Genomic DNA, 24598 nt, shown 5'->3' with positions numbered 1-24598 from the left:
TTTCCAGAATATCATTTAGTTAGAATCATACAGTATATAGCTTTTTCAGATTGGTTTCTTTCACTTCCTATATGCATTTAAGTTTCCTCCATGTCTTTTCATGTCTTGATAGCTCATTTCTTTTTAGCACTGAGTAACATTACATTTGTTTGGATGTACCACAGTTTATTTATCCATTCACCTACTAAAGGACATTTTGGTTGCTTCCAAGTTTCGACAATTACAAATAAAGCTTCTCTAAACATTTATGTGCAGGGTTTTGTGTGGACAGAAGTTTTCAGCTTTTTTTTGGGTGAATAACAAGGAGTGCAATTACTGGAACATATGCTAAGAGTATGTTTCGTTTTGTGAGAAACCACTTTCAAAGTAACTTTACCATCTTGAATTACTACGAACAAGAAATGAGGAGTCCTGTTGTTCCTCATCACCAGCATTTGGTGTTCTCAGGGTTCTGTCTCTGGCCATTCTATTCGATGTGTGGTGGTATCTCATTATTGTTTTAATTTGTATTTGCCTGATGACATATGATGTGGACATTTTCCATATGCCTGTTTGCCATCTGTATATCTTTTTTGGTGAGATGTCCGTTTAGGTCATTAGGTGTATTTTGCATAGCAATCCTTTATCAGATGTGTCTTTTGCAAATATTGTCTTTCAGTATCTGGCTTGTCTTCTAGTTCTTTTGATATTGTCTTTCACAGAGCAACATTTTTAATTTTAATGAAGTCCAACATATCAATTATTTCTTTCATGGATCACATCTTTGGTGTTATATTCGCTATTATTTTTTAAATACTAACAAATTAAATAAACTAATATTTTAATCTTTAGCAATTTTTTTTAAAAAAAGAAGCAAAAGGAGGAGAGAGAGTAATAATATCCAATGTTCTGCTACTGAAAGCATAAATTGATACATTGTGGGGGAGGGGGTCAACCTGGAAATGTATAGCAAAGGCTTTAAAAATTGTACCCAACAATTTAAAATATTGTAACAAAATAAACATACATAGAGTTTTTCATTGTTGTGATGTTTGTAAGTGTAGACAAGGATAGTCATTCTGAAAAAAAAATTTGAGAAACGTGACAGACACACCAGCTTATGTCTGCTCTGATACTTCTAAAGCTGTAAGAAGGCATAAATATGGCTTACCTAGAGCCATATGTGCCCCACTGCTCCAGTTTGTAGTTAGAACATGTATAAGCAGCATGGTGGAGAGAAAGGATCTTGGCTTAAGAATCAGAATGCCTGGGTTCTGCTGTGGACTAGCTGAGATAATCTAAGGGTATGAATATAAGGCATTATTCAAATGCTAGTGTTAGAGTGGGAGAGTTTTTGAATTCCTTTACCCACATATCTGTATCTATCTTCACAACTGATGTTTTGAATTAAAAGTCCCCTATCAAATGGGAGAATGAGGGCACATTTTTATAGTTGCACTCTAAGAAAGTGCCAGATGGTGAAATCTGAAATGGCTTGGCTTTGATAGAAATCAGTATAATATTTTGAATTGAATATACTTCCCAAGCATTATTATTTGAATTTCATTCAAAAGAAAATTCTGCTTATATAAGATTGACAGAGGATAATTGGTATTGACTGTAACCTAGCATTTAGGTATAGTGGAGATAGCAGAAATCTAGAAGAGTGTTATTCAATGGAAACTTCTGTGGTGTTAGAAAGGTTCTGTCTGCACCATCCTGTACAGTAACTGATAGTCACACATGGCTGCTGAGCACTCAAAATAAGACTAGTTTGACTAAGGAACAGTATTTCTAATTTTATTTAATGCTAAGTAATTTAAATTATATAATAGTCACATTTGACAAGTGCTTTCCTATTGGAGAGTGCAGCTCTAAAATTAAGCACAACACATCTGTGAGGCTCTTTATGTAATTATTTAATTTAATGTGAGGATTCATTTCAAGCATATCTGATGAATGAGGGTGACAAAAAGGTGAATTTTCTTTATGAAATTTCAGTCCCATTCAAAGAAATACTAAACTGGGAGATCCTTTGATTCTGGAACCTGTAAGTCCAAAGTTTTCTTTAAAAGTCTTGGTCTGATATGTTCTATAGCCTTGCTCATTTGAGATTTCTAATGTTCATTCACTTTCTCATTTATAAAAAAAAAGCACTCAGGTTGAATTTATATGTGTCAGTGTAAGAAAAATGCAGTTTCCCCTTATTCTCACAATACTACTGTACTCACAACACTTTTTACAGACTGCAGGTTTGTGTGCATGACACACGATGAGGCCCAACAAACCAAAACATCAGAGTTTGAAGCAAAGAAAGGTTTACTGCAGGACCATGCAAGGAGACTAGGTTTGTGCACAAGGGTTTGTGCTCCCAAAGAAACCCAAGATCCTCAAAGGGTTTCAGCAAAGCACTTTTAAAGTCCAGGGAGGGATGAGTTGATGGTTGCAAACTTCTTGGTGTTGGAATCCTTTGTTCTTGCAACTGTACATGTAGGTCAAGTCACGATATTCCTGTAAACCTACAATAAAACAAATGCTATTCTGTTTTAAACTTTTTATCTCTGTATGAATGGACTTTTAAAGGTCAGCTCCTTGAGAATAGGCTATCCTGTATATTTCAGGCTATCGGCAGCATTATTTTACAAAAGGTACAGAACCAGCTTGACAAGCACAGGTCAACAAAGCACAAAAGCCAAAGGAACAGATCTAATATGGAGGTAGATGTGTAGTTCCCTGTTACAGGCTGATACCAAATGTATGGACTTGCTGCACCAAGCAATTCTGACTGCCTGGAGTCAGTGTCGGGGCCGTCAGGTTAAGGGCTCAGTCTCACAGACTGCTCCCACCTTGACTTCACATGCCAGTTGCAAGTACAGATTGTCACCTGTGCTTCTGACATACCAGCTACAAATGGGAGGTTTCCACGACCACCTCCTCAGCTCAATCATTTGCTAGTACAACTCAGAGCACTCAGGAAAACACTTACGTTTACCGCTTTATTGTATAATAAAGAATAAGATAAAGGATATAGATGGACAACCAGACAAAGAGATGCATGGGTGAACTCCAAGAGTCCCAAGCACAGGCACATCCTCCTAGCACATGGAGGTGTTAACCACCCCAGACCAAGCCCCATAGTTGGGGGGTTTTTATGGAAGCTTCATCATGTAGACATGCTCAATCATTAACTCAATTTCCAGTTCCTCTCCTGGAGGATTGTTGTTCAGACACTAAGTCGTGTCTGACTCTCTGTGACCCCATGGACCTCAACATGCTAGGCTCCCCCATCCTTCACTACCTCCTGAAGTTTGCTCAAACTCATATCCATTGTGTCAATGATGCCATCTAACCATCTCATCCTCTGTCACCCACTTCTCCTCCTGCCCTCAATCTTTCCCAACATCAGGGTCTTTTCCAATGAGTCAGCTCTTCTCATCAGGTGGCCAAAGTATTGAAGCTTCTGCTTCAGCATCAGTACTTCCAATAATATCCAGGGTTGATTTTCTTTAGGATTAACTGGTTTGATCTCCTTGCAGCCCAAGAGACTCTCAAGAGTCTTCTCCAGCACCACAGTTTGAAAGCATCAATTCTTTGGTGCTCAGCCTTCTTTAATGGTCCAACTCTCACATCCGTACATGCTTACTGGAAAAACCACAGCTTTGACTATACAGACCTTTGTCGGCAAAGTGATATCTCCACTTTTTAATATGCTGTCTAGGTTTGTCATAGCTGTTCTTCCAAGGAGCAAGCGTCTTTTAATATTATGGCTGCAGTCACCATGTGCAGTGATTTTGTAGCCCAAGAAAATACAACTGTCACTGTTTCCACTTTTTCCCCATCTATTTGCCATGAAGTGATGGGACCGGATGCCATGATCTTCATTTTTTGAATGTTGAGTTTTAAGCCAGCTTTTTCACTCTCCTCTTCTACCCTTATCAAGAGGCTGTTTAGTTCCTCTTTGCTTTCTACCATCACCTGGAGGATAGGAGTGGGGTAAAAGTTTCAAGCTTCTAACCTTTCTGGTGACCAGCCTCCACCCCAAAGCTACACAGGAATCCACCAAGCATCACTTCATTAAAGCAAAACTCTGATCACGCAGAAAATACCAAAGGAGTTAGGAGCTTGATATCAGAACCAGGAACAAAACCATATATTAGAATGAAAGATGCGCCTAGTATTCTTATCACTTAGGAAATTATAAGGATTTTAGGAGCTCCATGCCAGGAACTGAGGGAAGAAACCAGTGTATTTTTCCTATTATTTTAAAATCAGACACTGTACTTGACATTGAAAAGATAATGGCTGTCCAGAGTCCCTAGATGTAGAGTTTCCTTGAAATACAGTTAGGAGTCATATGTACAGAACATATATTATGGAGGAGGAGTGAGAAAATACTATGTGAAGATGGAAGCACTAGGATAAACTTTTAAAATAATTTTTTAAATAATATGCCTTAAATAGAAGGTTGGGGGAAGGAGAATTTATAGAGAGAACAGTATAGACAAATCAGAGAGAAGTGAAAATCAGAAATCTCTGGAAATGTAAACTAGTCATGAAGATGTAATGAGACTAGAAGTCAAAGATGTTCAGGGACCAGATCATCATCACAACCACCACCATCACCATCATTATCACCACATCATCATCAAAATCACAAGAACCATGTACTGGGCATCTAGTGGCCAAGCACTTTTCATGCATTATTTTATTTTTTTTCTTACAATTTATGAAGCAAATACTGTCCTCTTTATTGATGAGAAAAATGCATCACCAGTAAGAGTCAATCTGGGATGCCAGGCCAGAGGCAACCTGTTAGACCATGCTAAGTCTTCACCTCTGCTGAGTGTTATCTCTTCTATGGAATTTAGACTGTTTTGTCCTAAATAATCTGAGAAGCCCTATGTATTTGAGGAAATTCATACGGACAGCAGCATAGAAAATAGACTAGAGGGAAGCTATACTTAATGGATGGAAGTAAATGAAAAAGTTAATGCTATAATCCAGAACAAGGATGAAAGAAATTCTGAGCTGTGGAAGTGTAACTGGAACTTGAAAAGGAGTCTACCTGAGTGATATGTCAGGGGTCTGTCTTTACAGTAAGTCAGGTAGAGAACATCTGACTTATTTCTTAAGCCTCCCTGAAAAGTCTCAGTTCCTCTCTGCAACATTATATCAAGATTATTGTGGCCAAGGAAACAGCTTATTTTATAATACGCAAGTTTTCCTAACAAGGTTAACCTGCATAAATCATCCTGTTGGAAGCAAGTGTCGCTACATCATCTATGTTTTCGCAATATGGGATTCATCACGGTATAAGATAACTAAGGTGGGAGCTTCATATTCATGAAATTTTTTCTTTCATTAAAATCTTTTTGTTCTTGATATTAACAAATAGTGATTTTTTTTTTCTTTCCAACATCCAAGAATTTTTTAAATACATAATTAAAGCTTATTTGGAAAGGTTAAAGCCAGTTCCTTTTATCACTGTGAAAGGAGGCTTCCACTTGAATCTCTGATTTGGGTATACTATTATTCTCCTGCCTTTGCCCCGTTTGGGTGGATTTGTTTTCTCCTGGCAGTGTATCCAGGTTCATCTTCGGGTGAAAGTAGAAGCTGGTAATTCTGGCATCAGAGACTCCACATTTTTTGAGAAGTTATTTTTAATTTCTTCCAAAGCCTTATGACTCTGGGAAAATGCAGGAAAAGAAGGCGGAGGAGATGGAGTGTTGTCTTGACAACAAAGAGGCCGGAGGAGGAGAGGGTATTGCTGAAAGGAACGCACAGTAACCTGGCTGTAAGGGGCACTTTGGCAATAACTGCCAGCCAAAGGGGTTGAGGAGGGAACAGTCATTTGACCGTGTAATTCTTTTCAGTAGGTTGGAGTACAGTGGGAAACCCCAACATACAAGAAGACACAAAAGAGCACATTATATGAGAGTTCTGTGAATTCTGATATAATAGAATACTTTCTAAGTACCAGATACTGTTCTAAATGCTTTTTGTTTAACTCATTTAATTTTTAAGTTAATTAATCCTCATTTAGAAAATAATACTGGGCACATAGAAATCACCGAATATGTATGTAAGTACTTATTACCCTTCTTTTAATCCTCACAACAACCCCTTGAGTCAGGCACTATAATCGTCTTTATTTTACAGACGAATAAATTAAGTCCAGGGAGGTTAAGTAATCTCCCCAAGGGCGTACAGTTAATGAGAGAGAGTGCTGTAGTTAGTTGGATTCAACCACCATGTCATCTTCCCTTAATCTATGTAAAATCCCTCACATGTAAAGAGATAATACTTGTAAAGTGCTTACGAAGTATCTGACATATAAATTCCTAAAAACGCTGGCAATTATTATTATGTAATAAAGTTTAGAAGATGTTCTACTATTTATGTTTTTCTACACAACACCGCTCAGAAATGGTAAGATTTTTAGGGTAGGTTTGGGTTTTTCTTATGTAGATTTGAATAAAGCTTTGCTTATGAGCATGCCCATTATAAATTGGAGGACTCTTCTTTCCACCCAAATACTACCTATCAGTTGGACTGGCACAGTTGAAGTTTTCACCTTAAAGAATGTGCTCCATAGAGATGCTCCACATATACGTCTATGTAGCTCTGACCTTTTGACAGAGAGTGATTGCAACTAATGGTATTAATGAGCACAAGTGAAACCCTCTTCCACGCTTGGTATTTGAAAATATATCAATTTGTTCATTGCCATCTTGTCAGGCCATCTGACATTTGCATAACCTAAGGGAACTAGTGAGAGGTTGACAATCAGACCAGAGGCTGGAAAGGAGTCACCACAGGGCATGGATTGCTAACAGAACCCTCAAGGTCACAGGGCAGTTCTGGGCAGAACCCAACCAGGCCCTCGAACAAAGTAAGGTGCAGGCTTGGGTTCTGACCTCTTTTCCCTTTGTTGTTGTTTGGTCACTAAGTCGTGTCTGACTCTTTGCGACCCCATGGACTGCAGCCTGCCAGGCTTCCCTGTCCTTCGCTTGTCTCCCGGAGTTTGCTCAGACTCACGTCCATTGAGTCCGTGATGCTATCTAACCAGCTCATCCTCTCTTTTGCCTATAACCATGTGATCCTTTCCAGTAAATTGGATGAGAGTGGGAAGCTCAAACGTGCAAGGAGACACAAAGGAGCACATTATAGGAGAGTTCTGTGAGTTCTCTGATATAATAAAATAAAATACCTTCTAAGGACTGAATACTGTCAATGCTTTTTGTGTAACTAATTTATGCTAATAAATCCTCATTCAGAGAACAATACCTAGCACATGGGTTATTTGGGGGTAGGTGGATGGTCATCCTTGTCGTGGTCCATGCAAGGGTTGGAAAAGAATTTCCAGACATCAGACAGAACGAGAGGGAAATAAAGTTTATTGAGTGGGAGATGGTTTTAAAAGAGCAGGCCAGCTCAGAGGAGAGCCAACATCGAATGGGGGTCCTTGGTCCATTCTTATACCCAGGGTACAAGGAGCAGGATAAGGGTCTTGCAGGTCATTTGCTGATTGGATGAGGCACGTATATTGGGTCGGGGAAAAATAATGCAACTACTTTCTCCCTGTATGGAGCAGGAGGAAAGACAGGGTTTACTGCTCAGGAGGACCTAAAATTTGTTAATGGTTATAACATGGGGGAGGGAAGGATGAGAAGGGCCTAGGTTTTTCCAATCTGCATTTCAAAGCCCTCCTTGGTTGTTGGTGGTGTTGCTTTTTTCTTTCTGTTCTTTCATCCTTGGAACACGACAAACCTTTGTATAGAAAGAATTTTATAGAAAATTAAGTGATATGAAATCTAACTGAAGTAAGAATGTCAACAGATGAAGAATTACAGATACTTACATATCATAGCATTCTTTGGACAGCAAGGACATCAAACCAGTCCATCCTAAAGGAAATCAACCCAGAGTATTCATTGGAAGGGCTGATGCTGAAGCTGAAGCTCCAATACTTTGATCACCTGATGCAAAGAGCCAACTCATTGGAAAAGACCCTGATGCTGAGAAAGATTGAGGGCAGGGGGAGAAGCGGGTGACAGAGGATGAGATGGTTGGATGACATCATCAACTCAACGGACATAAGTTTGAGCAAACTCAGAAATAGTGAAGGACAGGGAAGCCTGGGGGCTGCAGTCCATGGGGTCACAAAGAGTCAGACGCAACTGAACAATGAACAACAGCAACATATCCTGGACGTTGGCAGTGCAGGAACAACAGCCCTGTTGTGCTGGAACTCCTGGAGAGAATGATGCTGCTTTGCCTGGGTGCATGAGAAATGAGCAGCAGACAAGGCAAAGGAGGTTTAAAGATATTGCTCAGGACAGCAGCCATGGAAGATTCTAAATGGATACAGAACACAGCAGAAGAGAGAGGGCAAGGTGAAGCCTTGAGCTAAATGACCAGCAGTTGCCTTGTCTTTGTGACCTCAGAGTGTTGGTTCTGATGATGACACTGGGCAAGTGTGGCAGGCTGCTGACCCCAATAAGAGGACAACACAAGAGACCAGCAGACCTTCCACCACTCAGCTATTAGGGAAGGAAGGTCTGCGGGGATGAGGTGGGGAAATCTCTCCCTCTGGATGTTCGTCTTCTGCTTTGACAACCCCATCCCTATTGACTGCCTCTCCATGAGCTTAAAAGACAAGAGTTTCTTCCAACTATTAAGGAGTGTGCCAGTAACGTTAGTGATCCACAGGGTCTCCACCGCAATCTCTGTGAAGGTTACATGTAGTTTGTCATCGAGAGGTAACAGGCTCTTATTAACCATAATAACTAACATTTTGTATTGTGATTTACACTTTGCAACATGTTTTGATTATATAGTATTTCAGTCTGCCAACAATCCTGCGCTGAAGATGACCCCATCATTTCTTTTTTAAGGAGGAGAAAAATCAAGCTCAGTGTGTGTCTCGGAGGCACTGAGTTAGCAAGCAAAACAGATTTTTTAAAAAAATTTTAATTGAATTATGGTTCATTTACAATGTTTTATTAGTTTCAAGTGTATGGCAAAGGGTTTCACTTATACACATGCATATATATATATATATATATATATATACTTTTTCAGATTCTTTTCCACTCATTATATGTTATTATAAAATATTGAATATAATTCCCTGTGCTATACAGTCAGTCCTTGTTGTCTATTGTGGTGTCTGTCTGTTAATCCCAGACTCCTAATTTATCCCTCCCTCTTCCCCTTTGGTAACCATAAAATAGTTTTCTGTGTCCGTGAGTCTCTTTCTGTTTTTTAAATAAGTTCATTTGTATTATTTTTTTACATTCCACATATAAATGATTTCATATGGTATTTGTCTTTATCTGATTTACCTTGCTTAGTGTGGTAATTTCTAGGTCCATCCATGTTGCTGCAAATTGCATTATTTATTCTTTTTTATGACTGAGTAATACACACACACACACACACACACACACACATATATATACACACACACACACATATATATATATACACACACATATATATATATTATATCACATGGACTTCCCTGGTGGCTCAGTTGGTAAAGAATCCTCCTGCAATGCAGGTGACCCAGGTTCGATCCCTGGGTCAGGAAGATCCCCCGGAGAAGGGAATGGCCCCTCACTCCAGTATCCTTGTCTGGAGAATCCCATGGACAGAGGAGCCTGATGGGCTACAGTCCATGAGGTCTCGAAGTGTTGGACATGACTGAATGACTAAGCTCACACACACACATGCACATATATCACATCTTTATCCATTCATCAGTGGATATACAGGTTAGTCTGTCTTGGCTACTGTATAATAAGTAGTGCTTCTAGGAACATTAGGGTGCATGTATCTTTTTTGAATTAGAGTTTTTGTCTCTTCTTGATACATGCCCAGGAGTGGGATTGCTGGGTCATATGGTAACTCTTATTCAATTAAAAAAAAAATCTCCATGTTGTTCTCTATAGTGGTTATATCAATTTACATTCCCACCAGTAATGTAGTGGGTGGAGGGGGGGTTCCCTTTCCTCCACACCATCTGAGCATTTATTATTTGCAGACTTTTTGATGATGGCCATTCTGACCAATATGAGATGATACCTCATTATAGTTTTGATTTGCATTTCTCTAATAATTAGCGATGTTGAGCATCTTTTCATGTGCAAAAATAGCATAAATCTTACTTTACTGATTTAGTAACACGTGTTGCTTCGCTCAAAACCCCCTCTCATCTTGAAAAGTAAAAATTGCCTCAGCTATTTGCCTTTAGAGACTTGCTATTATAAATGAGTTCTTGGCTTTGTTCAGATTATTCAGGTTAAATCCTCTTTTTCGTCAATACTTTCAAGTTTATGTACACAGTAGGTATTTAATAAGCGTTAACTGCCTGATTGATGTTTCTTGGTACACTCCTCAAAAGTAATCATTCTGATTCTCACACATCTGATGAAAAGATTGTTTGGGAATGGTAGAGAATAGTGAGCAATTAGAATTCCCAATATAGGAAACTAAGGTGGAAAAAATATATAAAGCAATTCTTTTAAATTTAGGGAAGTGATCTAACTTCTAACATCTAAATGAAATTTTTAAAATTTATTTTGTTTTAACTGAAGAGCTTTAAAATAACTCAAATGGCTCAAACCAAAAGGCAGTAGGGCAGATACTTTATGCCTATGTAAAACCAATAGAAGAAAATTATTATGCGAGCCTTACACTACTCTTGCTCATATTCATACAACAGCCAAAGAACTTACAATTTTATCTTCCCAATGGGGTGTCCTGCTGTATTCCTAGATGTGTCTTTTGTCTTCACATTACTCCCCATCTATCTTTACAGTCCTCCTTTACCCACCATTGTCCATGAGTTTAACTGTCTCTCTCGTCTGCCGGAGGTATCAGAAATACAGTTTCCCTGGCTGATTCTCTGCAAACTAATGATTGAAGTCTGGGCAGGAGAAATGAAGCCAGAGTATATGCTTATCAGCAACAGTTTTTTTCCGATTTGGCTAAACTGAGGTTTAAATCGTGGCTATTTGGGCTTCCTTCTTGTATTTTTCCTTAAAATGTAAAAAAAGCCATTTTGAATTGCAACATTTATTACCTTTGGTGTTTAAAATTGTATTAAAATAATGCTTTGGGTTTATATGTTCTCTTCTGACAGTAATGCTAGGATCTGAGACTCTTGTTTAGGATTAGGGTGAGACAAGAAAAGAATATTAAAATGAAAGACAGCTTTTCTTACCACCTATTAAATATATTATAAAGGTATAATTATGATTAACTTGAACTATAATTAAAGAGGATGTTGATAGAGATATAACCCTGGAGTATAAATAACTACTAACATATGCAATAATATATGCTAGATGAGGCAGCAATAGTAATAGAGGACATGATGATTATTATGCAGTAAACCATATGGAGAAGGAAAAGGTCTTCATTTATTCTGCAAAATAAATTCCAACTAGATTAGATTTAAATAATTATAATAAATCAAATTATAAAAATTAGAAGAAAATATTATAGATAATTAAAGAGAGCTTTATTGAACTAAAATTGACAATAAACTACACTGTTCAAAGGGTACAAATTAAGTTTTGAAATAATGTTTATATCTTTTAAACCATCTCTAGAAATCAAGATGTAACATTTTTGTCATTCCCGACAATCTATTCATCACCTCTTGGTAATGCCACCCTTCCAGCCCTCTCTCGTTTTTAAGCAACCGCAAATCTGCTTTTGGTCATTAGAGATTAGTTTGCATTCTTTAGAATTTTATATATGGAATCATACAGTGCATGCTATTTTCATCTGGTTTCCTTCACTCACCATAATTATTTTCAGATTCAACCATGTTGTTGAATGTACCAATAAGGTGTTCACTTTTATTGCTTTGTTTATTTATTGTTTATCCATTAGTCTGTTATGGACCTTGCGGTTGTTTCCAGATTTTTTTAAAGTATACTTGATTTACAGTATTAGTTTCACAGGTACAACAACAATAGTGATTCAATGTTTTTATATAGTGGATTATACTCCACATAAAGTTATAAAATCGGAGAAGGCAATGGCACCCCACTCCAGTACTCTTGCCTGGAAAATCCCGTGGATGGAGGAGCCTGGTGGGCTACAGTCCATGGGGTTGCTAAGAGTTGGACACGACTGAGCAACTTCACTTTTACTTTTCACTTTCCTGCATTGGAGAAGGAAATGGCAACCCACTCCAGTGTTCTTGCCTAGAGAATCCCAGGCACGGGGGAGCCTGGTGGGCTGCCGTCTATGGGGTTGCTAAGAGTCGGACATGACTGAGCAACTTCACTTTCACTTTTCACTTTCACGCATTGGAGAAGGAAATGGCAACCCACTCCAGTGTTCTTGCCTGGAGAATCCCAGGCACGGGGGAGCCTGGTGGGCTGCCGTCTATGGGGTCGCACAGAGTCGGACATGACTGAAGCGACTTAGCAGCAGCAGCAGCAAAGTTATAAAATACTGGCTCTACTCCTTGTGCCATATAAGACATCCTTATATCTCATTTATCTTACACATAGTACTTTGTGCCTCTTGATCCTCTACCCCTATAATGCCCCTCCCCTGTGCCTCTCCCCACTGATAACCACTAGTTTGTTCTCTATATCTGTGAGTCTGTTTCTGTTTTATTTATCCAGTTTTTGATTATTACAAATAAAGCCATTATGAACATTCATGTAAAAACCTTTACATGGATATCTATTTTCTTTCCTTTTGAGTAAGTACCTAGAGGAATTTTAAATAATCTGTGAAAGGGATAGGTTTTGTAAGTATAAAAATGAAGGTTCATAATAGAAAAAAGCTATATTGGACAATAGTAACATTTTAAATTTCTGCATATCAAAAAAGTCATTAAAATGACAGATTAAATGACAGTCAAGGAAAATATACAGTTAATGCTCTTCTTCAACATAAGATGCCTTTCAATAGTTAAGCCATAGAAAACTGTATACCTGATGTATTATCAGTCAATCCTCACAACAGTTCTAAGAGATACATGCCATTTTCCCAGTATAAAGTGAAAGTGAAAGTTGCCTAGTCATGTCCAACTCTTTGCTACCCCATGGACTATACAGTCCATGGAATTCTCTAGGCCGGAATACTGGAGTGGGTAGCCTTTCCCTTCTCCAGGGGACCTTCCCAAGCCAGGGATTGAATCCAGGTCTCCCGCATTGCAGGCGGATTCTTTACCAGCTGAGCTCAAGTGAAGCCTGAAAATACTGGAGAATACTTGCACTTTCCCAGTTTAAGGTGGCCCAGAACTTCAGCAATGCTCTATGCTGCCTCCCCATGTAGAAACAGGGCATGTTATGCAGATGGTATAATTGCGGAGCAGACTCTTGAGAGTCCCTTGGACTGCAAGGAGATCCAACCAGTCCATTCTAAAGGAGATCAGTCCTGGGTGTTCTTTGGAAGGAATGATGATAAAGCTGAAACTCCAATATTTTGGCCACCTCATGCGAAGAGTTGACTCATTGGAAAAGACTCTGATGCTGAGAGGGATTGGAGGCAGGAGGAGAAGGGGATGACACAGGATGAGATGGCTAAATGGCATCAACGACTCGATGGACATGAGTCTGAGTGAACCCCGGGAGTTGGTGATGGACAGGGAGGCCCAGCGTGCTGCAATTCATGGGGTCTCAAAGAGTCGGACACGACTGAGCGACTGAACTAAACTGAACTGAACTGAAAGCGTTACTTACTCAGTCTGTCCTACTCTTTGCAGCCCCAATGACTGTAGTGTCTGTCCATGGAATTCTCCAGGCAAGCATACTGGAATAGATGGCCATTCCCTCCTCCAGGGGATCTTCCTGACCCAGGGATCGAACCCAGGTCTCCTGCAATGCAGGTGAATTCTTTACCATCTGAGCCACCAGGGAAGCCCACTATTGTCAGGGAAAGTTCAATGTCCTAATGTAGAAGAGTATATACAAAACATAATAGAAATAATTCATGAAATGGAAATGACTGATATTCATATGTGAGATAATAGGCCAATAACCTTAATCCATAAATAATTTGTGTAAAAACATGTATGAAAACACTAAGACAGAGGTAAAATGGGAAAGAGACATAAATCGATAATTTGCAACCAAATAAAAGTAGAAATATATGAAAAATACTGAACTTCACTTTTAATCAAAGAGATTAAGAATAAGGTAAGGCTGTAACCTGTTTCAAATTAGCAATTTTTTTTTGGATATTTTGTTGTTGGGTTGTTTTTGCTTTATTTTGAAAGTAGTAATATATAATGTTAGTGAAGTTGGAAGCCCTTCTCATGCAATTACAATTACAATTTGTAATTGGTAGAATTACAAATTAATATAATTATTCTGAAAAAAAAAAGGACAGTATCAGTATCAATGACTTTGAAAATAATTACACCGTTTGATAAAAATTTAATTCTTAAAATCACCTAAGGAAATGATCTAAAATGGATGCAAAGATTTATGTACAGACATCTTTCCTTTTTAGGATTATTTGTAGCAGTGAAAAAATTGGAAACAACCAAATATCCTATAATAGGAAAATGAATAGCTAAAGTCATTCCTTTAGGAATGACTAGGAAAGTCTGTGCAGCTACCAAAGGAGTGTTTATCAAGCTATAGCATAAGCTATTGGTAGGAGTGGAAATTACTACAAATTTTATGGAAAGCAGTTTAATAACATTTTTATATTGACTTCTGAGCATTGACCTAGAAATTCTGCTTTTAGGAGTATTTGAAATGGAAATCCTTTTGCACAAAAATCTATAAACAAAGATATTTATCACATTATGATTTAAAATAATGAAAATTTAAAAAATGAAATGTCCAACAAGTTAAATCTTAATAAATTTAAGAAATTATGTAATCAATTAAATTTTGGTACATCTATATGATGGAAATCATTAAAATGCCTTACAGAAGTGTTTAATAAGAGAGAATATATTTTTTCTAAAATACCACCTACCATCTAATCCTGATATTGAAATTAAAAAGGAAAGAAAGAGAGAGGGAGAGAGGGAGAAAGGAAGGGAGAAAGAAATAAAAAATGTTAGTAATGATTAATCTATGTGTTAAACTTTAATTTTTCTTCTTTCTTCTATTTTCTAAATTTTCTTCAGTGGATATGTACTAATTTTGCAGTCCCGCGAAGAGTCGGACACGACTGAGCAACTTCACTTTCACTTTTCACTTTCATGCATTGGAGAAGGAAATGGCAACCCACTCCAGTATTCTTGCCTGGAGAATCCCAGAGACTGCGGAGCCTGGTGGGCTGCCGTCCATGGGGTCACACAGAGTCGGACACGACTGAAGTGACTTAGCAGCAGCAGCAGGATATAAAATAGGTTATAAAGGCAGAATTTGAAATTGAATGAAAGTGAAAGCAGCTTTGTATAGAAAAGAGGCAAGAAAGATAACAACCAAACAATAGGATGGTTTTTATTTTCTTTTGTGTAATTTTTGCAACATTTCTAAATAGTAAGAATTCAAAGAAAAAATTACGCTGAGAGAGAGGGAGAAGCAAGGCCGTCTCTAATTTGTGAAAAGGAAGGCCAGAGCACAGAAAGGAATCGTAATGGACTCCTCCTACTACAGGAGCAAGAAATCCCAACTACTCCAACCCGATTAAAGGGAGGACTTGGCAGCTGTAAATAAAAGCAGCCAAGGTACACTGAGCTTCAGACTTGTTTGGATCCAGAGACCCAGAGACCCATCTTTCCGTTTCCAGGCTCTGCTTGTTTCTGCTTAGCTTTATTCCCAATGACTCCTACCCAAACAGCATAACCAGCTCGTGTGGCTACACTAGCTCTTGGACAATGGCAGGTAAGATGGCTGCCAGGCCAGCAGTCCCAAATCCCGTACCACCTCCTTTGCATCCCCAGCAGAAAGTTCTTCGAAGTAACTCAAACAAGACCCCAGCGAGTAAGTGGCAGGGGATGGCTTGGACTGTGCCCGTAGCCTTGAATGGTCACCCTGGCCAGGGGGGTGGGGTGGTGTTCTGATCTGGTTCAGTCACGTACTTCTATGTCTAAAGGGAAACAAAGTCAGCCTCCTAGCATCATATGGAATAATTCCAAGAGAGGTTATAGGAGGAAAGGAGGAAAGGAAACATTGGAAGGACAGTATGACAGAGGTCAGTAACAGAAACTAATAGGAAAAATGCCAGATATTTGGCAAAACTCCCTCATTCCCTAAAGTCCTCCTGGAATTATGTACAGTAAATTTTCTTCCTGAGATTTCAAAGAAGCAAATTGAGAGTAAGAAACACTTGTTATTTGCCCAAGAACATGTAGGTTCACATGGCATTGGAGAAACTGGAACTAAGATATGTCTAATGCCTTAGCCAAACCTCCCCTCCAAAATATTTGTCTTTCTTAAGTTCCTCTGGCTGCTCCATCTTTTTTTTTTAATTTATTTTAATTGGAGGCTAATTACTTTACAATATTGTGGTGGTTTTTGCCATACATTCACATGAATCAGCCATGGGTGTACATGTGTTCCCCATCCTGAACCCCCCTCCCACATCCATCCCCCTCCCATCCCTCAGGGTCATCCCAGTGCACCAGCCCTGAGCACCCTGTCTCATATATCGAACCTTGACTGGCAATCTATTTCACATATGATAATATACATGTTTCAATGCTATTCTCTCAAATCATCCCACCCTCGCCTTCTCCCAAAGAGTCCAAAAGTCTGTTCTTTACATCTGTGTCTCTTTTTCTGTGTTGCATATAGGGTCATTGTTACCATCTTTCTAAATTCCATATATATGTATTAATATACTGTATTGGTGTTTTTCTTTCTTACCTACTTTGCTCTGTATAATAGGCTCCAGTTTCATCCACCTCATTAGAACTGATTCAAATGCATCCTTTTTAATAGCCAAGTAATATTCCATTGAGTTAGACAAGGCTGTAGTCTGTATGATCAGATTGGCTAGTTGTCTGTGATTGTAGTTTCAGTCTGTCTGCCCTCTGATCCGCTCTCTCGGTGCCTACTGTCTTACTTGGGTTTCTCTTACCATGGACGTGGGGTCTTTCTTCACGGCTGCTCCAGCAAAGCGCAGCCGCTGCTCCTTGCCTCTGATGTGGGGTAGCTCCTCTCAGCCACGGCCCCTGCCCTCAGGCACAGGGTAGCTCCTATCGGGCGCAGGGTAGCTCTTCAGCCGCGCTCGTGCGCCGTGAACTTCCAGATGTTCAAGCTGGTTTTAGAAAGGCAGAGGAACCAGAGATCAAATTGCCAGCATCCACTGGATCATCAAAAAAGCAAGAGAGTTCCAGAAAAACATCTATTTCTGCTTTATTGACTATGCCAAAGCCTTTGACTGTGTGGATCACAATAAACTGTGGGAAATTCTGAAAGAGATGGGAATACCAGACCACCTGACCTGCCTCTTGAGAAACCTGTATGCAGGTCAGGAAGCAACAGTTAGAACTGGAAATGGAACAACAGACTGGCTCCAAATAGGAAAAGGAGTGCATCAAGGCTGTATATTGTCACCCTGCTTATTTAATTTATATGCAGAGTACATCATGCGAAATACTGGGCTGGATGAAGCACAAGCTGGAAATCAAGATTGCCAGGAGAAATATCAATAACCTCAGATATGCAGATGACATCACCCTTATGGCAGAAAGTGAAGAAGAACTAAAGAGCCTCTTGATGAAAGTGAAAGAGGAGACTGAAAAAGTTGGCTTAAAGCTCAACATTCAGAAAACTAAGATTATGGCATTTGGTCCCATCACTTCATGGCAAATAGATGGGGAAACGGTGGAAACAGTGGCTGACTTTATTTTTCTGGGCTCCAAAATCACTGCAGATGGTGACTGCAGCCATGAAATTAAAAGACGCATACTCCTTGGAAGGAAAGTTATAACCAACCTAGACAGCATATTAAAAAGCAGAGACATTACTTTGCCAACAAAGGTCCATCTAGTGAAGGCTATGGTTTTTCCAGTAGTCACGTATGGATGTGAGAGTTGGACTATAAAGAAAGCTGAGCGCCAAAGAATTGATGCTTTTGAACTGTGGTGTTCGAGAAGACTCTTGAGAGTCCCTTGGACTGCAAGGAGATCCAACCAGTCCATCCTAAAGGAAACCAGTCCCGGGTGTTCTTTGGAAGGACTGATGCTAAAGCTGAAACTCCAATACTTTGGCCACCTGATGCGAAGAGCTGACTCATTGGAAAAGTCCGTGATGCTGGGAAAGATTGAGGGCAGGAAGAGAAGGGGACAACAGATGATGAGATGGTTGGATAACATCACCAACTTGATGGACATGGGTTTGGGTGAACTCCGGGAGCTGGTGATGGACAGGAAGGCCTGGCGTGCTGCAGTTCATGGGGTCACAAAGAGTCAGACACGACTGAGCGACTGAACTGAACTGAACTGAATATTCCATTGTGTATATATACCACAGCTTTCTTATCCATTCATCTGCTGATGGACATCTAGATTGCTTCCATGTCCTGGCTATTATAAACAGTGCTGCGATGAATGTTGGGATACATGTGTCTCCTTCAATTCTGGTTTTGGTGTGTGTGCCCAGCAGAGGGATTGCTGGGTCGTATGGCAGTTCTATTTCCAGGTTTTTAAGGAATCTCCACACTATTCTCCATAGTGGCTGTACTAGTTTGCATTCCTACCAACAGTGTAAGAGGGTTCCTTTTTCTCTGCACCCTCTCCAGCATTTATTGTGGCTGCTCCATCTTTAATCAAGGGCCCCAGAGACACAGTCAGTGCTTTATGTGTGAGAAATGGCAAAACAAATGTTTTAACACGTTCCAAATTCTACATCTAAGTGACCGGTTGAGCACTGCTTTGAGAAAAGTTAATGTAGAGAATAATATGTCAGATCATATGCCTTCAGTAAAATGTCAGATATTTTCCATACATTAAGTTTTAGTGGAGTATTCAAAGCTATTAAAAGAATTACACACTCAAATTTTAAACTTTTCTGATAAAGCTTACTTACACTTCATATTTGATGTTCATGGAGCATTTTCAACAGCATACTAGGTACTCTCAAAGGTATAAAAGTAAACCCAATCTAAATGAGGACACAAAGAAAAGACGGGATGGGAAATTCAAGGTGGGGAGATATAAATAGCCACCTGAAATAATGGTCTTTGAGGGTCTGGCAGTTCCCCAACCAAAGCAGACAATCTAAAAGGAACCTAAGTTTATTTATACTTGCTGAGGATTTACTTTACCTGGTGATTTAGCCTCCAGGACACACTAGATAAGTTTTATAGAGCTTTAAGACCTCAAGGTTTCTATTTCCTTTAACCTTCTTATTTCCTGCCCTTGGTTCTGCATGAAAAAGCTCATCTCCCCACAGTTCTAAGAAACAATTCCAAAAATAAATGTAGGCATTTGCTTGAACCAGGACATGATGTCCCCATTCTTCTTTCCAAAGCCTACAGGATGTACAAGTCGCTCTTGAAGTCCATCCACTAGCACAGCAAATGCAAGCTCCCCATTTGTTCCTCTGGTAGAGTCTGTGTTTGGCAAAGCTGCATGTTGTAGATAATGCCCATGAAGAAACTGCTAGATGAGTATTTTATAGTAAAAAGCACTTAAAAAAAAAAAAAACTTAGGATTTATTTAGCACAATTTAGGTAGCACTTCATTCAGAAGAAGTAAAATTCCATACAGTAAGCAACGTATATAAAAGTGATTTGAACATTAAGCATTAAAGCAATACACAGTGGGGATTCTGGAGTGAGAATGACCAGCCTTACCTTGGTCAATCTGAAACTGATTCCTTGCAGAGGCATATGTTGACTGGAAAAAAAAAAAAAATCCACAACCTAAAAGTTGAAATTATGTTGTTGTTGTTGTTGTTTACTTTTTAATTTATGTTGGAGTAAAGTCAGTCAGAGAAGGCAATGGCACCCCACTCCAGTACTCTTGCCTGGAAAATCCCATGGATGGAGGAGCCTGGTGGGCTGTAGTCCATAGGGTCGCTAAGAGTCGGACACGACTGAGTGACTTGCCTTTCACTTTTCACTTTCATGCATTGGAGAAGGAAATGGCAACCCACTCCAGTGTTCTTGCCTGGAGAATCCCAGGGACGGGGGAGCCTGGTGGGCTTCCGTCTATGGGTCACACAGAGTCGGACATGACTGAAGCGACTTAGCAGCAGCAGCAGCAAAGTCAGTTAACAATGTTGTGATAGTTTAAGGTGGACAACAAAGTGACTCAGCCATACATATACATGTATCCATTCTCCCCCAAATTCCCCTCCCATCCAGGCTGCCACAAAACATTGAGCAGGGTTCCCTGTGCTATACAGCAGGTCCTTGATTATCCATTTTAATATAGGAAATTGTATGTTTTACTTGAGGACATAAGCCTGGATCACAGTCTCTCAGAAAGCTCTGAGAGATTGATCCAAACTGGTAAGAGAGGAACCAGGATATATAGAAGATTTTGTAAAAAAAAAAAAAAAAAAAAAGAGCAGGTAGTTAGGACATCAAAAGATTATGGTTAATCAAAGATAACCAGACATCTCAAGCTAAGGAATTTAGTGCTTTTCTATGTACGGGACGATGTGAGAGTCTGGGCTGTCTGAAATCATTCCTTTGCTGTGCATCTCAGCTGTCTGGGGCCAGCGTGCTGTGCCTTCTCATCCCAGGTCTCCTCAGGGTGCACCACTGGGAGCGACTGCAGGGGCTGATGGTGGGCATCTGTTTCCATCCTGAGTTTCCTCAAGGCTCACCGTCAGGGTAGCCTCTCATGTGATGGCTGGATGGCTGCAACATCTTTAGAGTGCTGATAAGGCAGGCAACATTTTTTCACTGACACATAGAGGATGAGTAGTTCTGCCTTGTGGCCCCCTGTATCCTTCTTGACAAAAATAAGGAAGCGTGGGGAAGTAGGAAGAGTGCAGACCTTGAAGTCAGAGTTAGGTTCAGTTATCCCTGGTGGCTCAGACGGTAAAGCATCTGTCTACAGTGCGAGAGACCTGGGTTCGATCCCTGGGTTGGGAAGATTCCCTGGAGAAGGAAATGGCAACCCACTCCAGTACTCTTGCCTTGAAAATCCCATGGACGGAGGAGCTTGGTGCAGGCTACTGCCCGTGGGGTCACAAAGAGTCAGGCACGACTGAGTGACTTCACTTTCTTTCTTTCTTTCTTTCTTTCTTTCTATCATTTTCACACAATTAACTGGCTCTGGGACCTCTCTGAGTCTATGTGCCCTCATTTGGATAAGCCAGTTGCCAGCTGGGACTTCCTGTCCCCTTGGGGAGTCAGATCAAGTTGGTGTGAACCAATGTGTAAGTCTAAACCCTACCCACAATCCTTGGGGATTCTTGAGGATTACTACCTCTGAACCTATTATTCACCTGGCTCCAACAGTAAGCTATTGTGTCCTCTTCTCTCCCGTAATCAGATTGCAAGTGAAACTGTCACCTTGCCAAGCGTCCACCAGAGAATCCACTCACACTGAGTGTCTAGTTATTTCACTGCAGGTTTGGGGTTGGCGAGAACTGATGGGACTGGAAAGGGGGCAGGAAGGCACTGCCTTTTTCATCTCTGCAGTGACCTCTGTCTTCCCTCTCCTTGTTTCACCCCTCACATAGGCCTCCAGAAACTACTAATATTTTTCATCTCATTCTGCAGAAAAATTTAGCTCTCTTCTGTTCTTGTTCCAAAGTTTCGTTCTCAAGCGCTCAAGATGCTTGCAGCACCAAGTGTCTTCCAGTGGCCTCCTCAGAAGGTAGTCTAGGTGATCTTTTCCATTATCTTTTTAAAATAGTAATATCTACTTTGCTCCTTTCCAAGATTTGTTTGAATTTTAGATATAAGGGATATAAAATACTTTGCGCACACTAAATGCATAATAAATGATGTGATGTTTCTGTATTAGGTAGCCAGTGTTTGTAGTAACTGTACTTCTCTGGATATCACAATTATAATAATTATTTTTGCTATCATATTTTAATGTCTGTCTCCCTCAGAGGACTATTCCCCAAGGACAGAAACGATTTCTCTCTTGTTTACCACTGTGTCTCATGCAGGCCTGGCTCACATAGTTAACTCTTCAGTGCATTCACGAATACATGAATGAATACCTGGGGAGATGGGAGTGAGTGAGTGAATGAGTGAAAGTTGTTCAGTCACATTCATAGTCTTTGCAACCCCATGGACTATACAGTCCTGCAATTTTCCAGGCCAGAATATTGGAGTGGGTAGCCTTTCCCTCCTCCAGTGGATCTTCCCAACCCAGGGATCAAACCCAGGTCTCCCGCATTGCAGGAAGATTCTTTACCAACTGAGCTATCAGGAAAGCCTGGGGAGATGATAAATGCAGAGGGTTTTTCTCTTTCTTTAGACTTAGTGACATTATTGGCAGTGACAGAGCAGGTGACAGAGAAGGCACGTGAGATATTCTCAGAGTGTTGTGAGCTCTCTGAGAGTTTGGAAGTGATCAGCAGAGGCTCCACTTCTTCATTCATTCCTTGTTTCTCTGCATTCTCTTCTCTCCCCACAGCTCTGCTCTCCTGCCCATTGTTATTGGCTTTATTAGCCTCCCTGAAGATGAAAAAAAGACAATAAAATATTTGTTTATCTACCTCCATTTTTGCCTCATTCACAGAAACCATGATCATTACATTTGCAAACTAGTCCAGGAAAAACTATCTTACCCATAATTTATGTGAAATATTTGGGTTTTTTCCCTGATATTTTTCAACAGCAGATGATTTGCTTTTTAGCTACCTTGTGGGATCACCTAATAATCTCACTTTAATGTTCCAGCATTTTCTGAACAGGAAAATGGGCTCTGTGCTGTAATGAAGCTTGTAAATTACCTTGAGGAACATAACTCATTCCTCTGCTGCAAAGTTGCCTCTATCTGCAGTGACAGCACATTGCAAAGCAAAGACACTGGATTTACAGTCCCCCTTCTCTGCAGCCTCCTTTTCTCATTTGGAAATGAGGAGTCTGGCCTAAACATTTCAAGCAGAAACACAGGATGGAGCCTGAGTGGGCTGGGGTCTGTCCCCCTTCCCCTACCAGAGAAACTTCCTGATGATCTGTTTTAAATGCTTGGCTCCAGCTGAGGAATTAATTTGAAGAAAGGAGTTCATAGCAAAAATAAAAATCAGCAAGCTAGGGAAAAAGATTCTTCTACAATCCAAAGCAAAGAAAATTAAATCACCCACTAAATATGTTCTGAGATTAAAGTACTATGTTAGTAGAATTACCACATAAAGATATGCAGTTAAATTTGAACTTCAGATAATAATAAATAATTTTTTCATATGTGTGTGTCCTTTGGCACTAATGGTAAAGAACCCATCTGCCAATGCAGGAGACATAAGAGACATGGGTTTCATCCCTAGGTCGAGAAGATCTTCTGGAAGAGGAAATGGCAACCCACTCCACTATTCTTGCCTAGAAAATCCCATAGACAGATGAGCCTGGCGGGTTACAGTCCATGGGATCGCAAAGAGCTGGACATGTGTATAATATACATGTTGTTCAGTTGCTAAGTCATGTTCAACCCTGCAACTTCATGGACTGTAGCACACCAGGATTCTCTGTCCATGGGGTTCTCCAAACAAGAATACTAGAGTGGGTTACCATGCCCTCCTCCAGGGAATCTTCCCAACCCAGGGATCGAGCCCAGTTCTCCTACATTACAGGTGGATTCTCTATCAGCTGAGCCACGAGGGAAGCCCAAGAATACTGGAGTGGGTAACCTCAGTGTATGTACCCCTGATTCTCAAAAGCTTATAACAGCTTTGAGAATCGGGGGTACATATACTAAGGCTTCCCAGGTAGTGAAGCAGTAAAGACTCCACACAGCAGTAAAGACTCCAATGCAAGACACATGGGTTTGATCCCTAGGTCAGAAAGATATTCTGGAGAAGGAAATGGCAACCCACTCCAATATTCTTTCCTGGAAAATTCCATGGACAGAGGAGTCGGGTGGGCTACAGTCCATGGGGTCCCAAAGAGTCGGACATGACTGAGCCACTAGCACATTCGCACACACACATCATACACTAAGAACACAGAGGCTTTGTAAAGAAGTTGAATATTTTTGCTGTTTATTTATTGTTTTTTGTTTTCTTCTTTCTTATTTTATTATGGAGTACAATTGATTTACAATATTGTGTTAGTTTCAGGTGTACAGCCAAGTGATTCAGTTATGCATATACATATGCCTATTTTTTTCAGACTCTTTTCTCATATAGATTATTATAGAAGATTGAGTAGAGTTCCCCATGCCATACAGTAAGCCCTTGTTGATTATTTTATATATATATATATATATATATATATATATATATATATATAGTAGTGTGTACTTGTTAACCTCAAACTCCTAATTTATCTCTCCCCCTTTGACTCTACCTTTCCCCTTTGGTAGCCGTAAGTTTGTTTTATAAGTCTGTGTGTCTGTTTCTGTTTTGTAAGTTCATTTGTATCATTTTTTTGGATTCCACATAGAAGTGATATCATGATATTTCTGTTTCTGAATTACTTAGTATGATAATCTCTAGGTCTATCCATGTTGCTGAAATGGCATTATTTCATTTTTGATGGCTGAGTAATATTCCATTATATAAATATACCACATCTTCTTAATCCAGTCTTCTGTTGA

At 39.8% G+C, this 24598-nt stretch overlaps 1 protein-coding gene across 16 annotated transcripts in view; it reads left to right on the top strand.

The window, feature by feature from the left end:
• The window catches only part of DTNA (dystrobrevin alpha), a 319072-nt gene that overhangs the window by 107001 nt on the left and 187473 nt on the right, over positions 1-24598 (top strand). The window lies entirely within an intron of this gene.

This window comes from Bos indicus x Bos taurus, chromosome 24 (assembly GCF_003369695.1).
Source record: "Bos indicus x Bos taurus breed Angus x Brahman F1 hybrid chromosome 24, Bos_hybrid_MaternalHap_v2.0, whole genome shotgun sequence".
Lineage (NCBI taxonomy): Eukaryota > Metazoa > Chordata > Mammalia > Artiodactyla > Bovidae > Bos > Bos indicus x Bos taurus.
Note: the sequence above shows the minus strand (reverse complement) of the source record. Positions and strands in the feature narration are given on the sequence as shown.